The sequence below is a fragment of the Crotalus tigris genome, unplaced genomic scaffold, assembly GCF_016545835.1.
Source record: "Crotalus tigris isolate CLP2741 ecotype Arizona unplaced genomic scaffold, ASM1654583v1 scf7180000018690.2240587, whole genome shotgun sequence".
Lineage (NCBI taxonomy): Eukaryota > Metazoa > Chordata > Lepidosauria > Squamata > Viperidae > Crotalus > Crotalus tigris.
Genome location: NW_024097149.1, coordinates 1387780 through 1391987, shown reverse-complemented (window position 1 = coordinate 1391987; position 4208 = coordinate 1387780).

Genomic DNA, 4208 nt, shown 5'->3' with positions numbered 1-4208 from the left:
CTTTCTCTCTTTCTCCTATTAATTGATTTCATATTTGCCTGTTCTTTAGCATATTGCATCTAAAATCCCAGTAATTTTACTCACTCAAAGAACTTGGATTACTCCATGCTAGAAAACAAAAGCAAAAAAAAAAAAAAAAATCTTTTCAAGGATATTACGGTTTTAAAGGATTACCCTGTAAGTCTTTTTTATGAATCCTGTTCATTGAGAACCATTAAAAGCCATTCCCTTTTGAATTATTTAGGTCACATTTCTTTTAAAAAATGGATCCGTATATTAAACACACCACTGCATTTTGACACAGAACAAAAAAGGACAAAGAATTTATTTTTTTTCCAAAATGGAGGAAGAAAGAATTAATTATGCCTGCTCTGCCAATCAGGTATATCCACTAACTTTGCACTGGTGGAATTTCTCTTTTTTATTTTTTAAATAGAATTTCAGGAAATGATCAGTACAGTGTTTAGAGGCAGTCCTCATCTTCTTGTTTCCATCTTCTGTCTTATGAAAGAACTGAGATGTTCTCACTGGATTTGGGTGTAGTTCACTTTTTATCTTTAAATGATTTTATGATTCGTTCTTCCCTCTTCTAAATCTAACCAGTTATCTTATTTCTGGCAATAAAATGAAGCTAAGAAGTAGAGTATAACAAAAAGAATTTTAATATAGGATGCCTCAGGCAGGCTGTATTCTGCAAACAGCCATATCTTGCAAGTATTTGGATCTCAAAATTTACTTACTTATTCAGTTTGTATAGCCGCTCATTTCAGCCAAGTGGCTTTGGCTGCTTACAATTCTAAAACTATATAAAATAATAAAAACAAAATATAGCAGCTGAACAAATACAGCAGCTGAGATAGTTAACTAATTAACAAATACAGCAGCTGAGATAGTTAACCAATTAAGAAATGGGGTCCTTAATGCATTCTGAGCCCAGGCCCAGAAATATAGCCAAGTTTTCAAAGTCTAATGAAAGACCAGCAGGTCTAGGGCCATTCTAAGCTCAGAAGAGAGAGTATTCCACAAAGCAGGGGCTACAGCAAACAAGGCCCAGACATTCTGGCTGAAGGGATCTGCAGAATGACCAATTTGCTGGATTGAATTGGACAAATTGGAAAAAGCTTGTCCATCAGGTAACCAGTCCCAAGTCATTTAAGGTTTTAAAGGTGACAACCAGCACCTTAAATTGCATCTGGAAGCACCCCAGTAGCCAATGCAGCTCACATAGTAGTGATATTATATTTGCTACTGTTTACTATCTGGACAGCCACATTCTGCACCAGTTGAAGTTTCCAAATGGTCTTCTAGAGTAGCCCCATATAGAGCATATTGTAGTAATCAAAATATGATTATTTCGATGTTTTGATAACATTTTGTGTGTATACATTTCCCCCCCAAATTATAGTTCCCACCGTTGGATATTAGTTTTAGAAGTTCCCCTTAAAATAGACTGCCCTTAAAACAGTGTTTCCCAAACTTAAGACATTTTAAAATGTGTGGACTTCATCTCCCAGAGTACCCCAGCCAGCATTGCTGACTGGGGTATTCTCGGAGTTGAAGTCCATCAATCTTAAAATTGCTATGGTTCGGAATACACTGCCTTAAAAGTATTAAAATGGTGCATTAAAGTCAGTACACACAAGCAGGTTTCTAGTTTTAACCAGATATATTAGGGGAAGGCAGGTAACATATCACTGAAAATTGTTTGAGCTTTTCCTTATTTTAAGGAAATTGGGAACTTTTAACGTGTCGATGGAAACTAGCCAAAGAGAGAAGCAACCTAGAACTAAAGAGAAATTTCCTGACAGAACAATTAACCTGCCTCCAGAAGCTGTGAATGCTCCAACACTGGAAGTTTTTAAGAAGAGTCTGGACAGCTATTTGTCTGAAATGGCATAGGGTTTCCTGCCTGAGCAGGGGATTGGACTAGATGACCTCCAAAGTCCCTTCCAACATCATCATCAACAACAATAATAAATAATATCAGAATGAACCTGGTTTTACTGTTGTTGTTTTTTTGCCAGGCATTGCTGCAGGAACCCAATGTACATTACAGGTTGCCACCCTAGATATTTTATAATCACTATTTACAATCATTACTCAATTTATCACTCCTCAGTCATAATTTAGCAGTTAATATAGCACCTTCTGTGACTTGAACTGGTGACCAGATGGACATATTCACATTGTCTTGGCCACAGTATAGAAGTAATTTTCCTTGGCTGCCTTCTAGGTCCAGAGAGGGGAAGGTTTTGTGGAAGAGGCAGATGTGTATGTGCGCGCAGGAGTAACCGTTGCACAAGGCTAAGAGCACTCATTATGCGCGAGGAGCCCTGAGCGTGTGAGTGGGCCTGTGTACGCATGAGCACCAGCCAGCCACTCGTGGCCTGGTTGTAAATAGGCCATGGACCGGTAGTGGGTTGCAGCCCATAGGTTGGGGACCCCTGTTCTAGGATGCTTTTCCATTTTTCAGACTGCAACCTGTAGTCTTGAACTTCCTGTCCACCTATAAAGCACATGTTCCTTCTGCAGAATGAACCAAACTCAATTCATGCTGCCTCCTGTTGGGACTCCAAGGCATGATCTGTAGCTCTTGAACCAAAAAGAAGCCAGCCATAATTGTAGGGTATGCGTTTAGAGAAGGTCTTCAAACTTGGCCCTTTTATGACTTGTGGACTTCAACTCCCAGTGCTTGGCTGAGGAATTCTGGGAGTTGAAATCCACAAGTCATAAAAGGGCCAAGTTTGAAGACCCCTGGTTTAGAGAAAGGAGGATCAGAAACACAAAGCATTATGAAAGAAAATATTTTAATGCAAGGACAACCTGCAAAATCCCCTGGATGAAGATACTAAGACCACCTTTCATGTAGAAAACCTATAGCAGGTACTCATTTGCATGAGGAAGTCCTTTTCTGGTAGCATTGGCACCGGCCTCAAAATGTCTTAAATTGAAATTAGGTTTACAGCAGGGGTGTCCAACCTTGGGAAAGACCTGTGGACTTTAACTCCCAGAATTCCTCAGGCAATCAACTTCTGGGAGTTGAAGTCTACAAGTTCCCAAGGTAGGACACCTGTTTTTCATCTTGGCTGAGGAATTCTGGGAGTTGAAATCCACATATCTTAAAAGTTGCTAAGATTGAAAACACTAGAAGTTTTAATATTCCCAACCAGATTCTACTGAGCATTTTCCATTTAAAGAAGTTTCTGGAAGCCCATATGAGCATGTGAACAATGCATGTATGATGTTTTTATGCCCTACTAAAGAGACTTTCCTAGAAACAAGGGCTATTATTTAGTATCTTCCTTGCTCTATTTTAAATTTCTTCAATACTAAAATCCTGGAAGGAAAAATGGATCTTAAAACAGCTGCAGATTTTTAACCAGTTTAGTTGTATGGTTCAAGTTGTCATTTTGTTTTAATATCTCAGCAAATGTCACTGGTTCCATTTACAATCATTGTGTTGATCTGACATAAGAACAGAAGCATTCCACATTAAACATTCAAAAGAAACAGAATAATACAAGAGTAACTGGTTGCTGAACAAGGCAGAAATTTGAGAAAACTGCCAATGAAGTAATTAGCCCTTTGTATGTTAGGAACTCTTACCAAGTCTCACCACAATACCCAATATTTTTTTAAGAACTAAAGTTAATTCTCACTTTCTTTAAAAAAACATGCCTATGGATATTATCCTAGTTAAAATTACTATCATGTCAATTATGCTGCAAAAAGTAGTCCATTATGAATTAAGTAGTCCAGATTAACACTTTAATGATATAATTCAAGAGCAGTTGAAGTCATGAGTAGAAAAACAGGGAGGTCCTCTGTTATGTCAACCATTATGACATCCCACCAGCATGAAAAGAATAAAAGGCGCAGTAACACCATGTGTTGCTTCCAAAATTGATTTGTGTCACTAATCCTAACATAAATCTCACATATTTCAGCTGTCAAAACTATTTCCTTCTCTGTTGTTCCATTTGAAGCAGCTATAATCTTGGGAATATTTTTTTAAAAAAATACGTAAGTTTAGAAACTGCACAAAAAACTAACTTCACATTAGTTATTTGGGCCGTACTTGCACCTGATTTTAGCTATCCAGGCATTATACCAGTCCTGAATTAAAATGCTGTTGCCAGACACGCGGCAGACTGGCATGTTCAATTTTGTAAGGTATCCTGTTTACCACACCAATTATAACAGTTCTC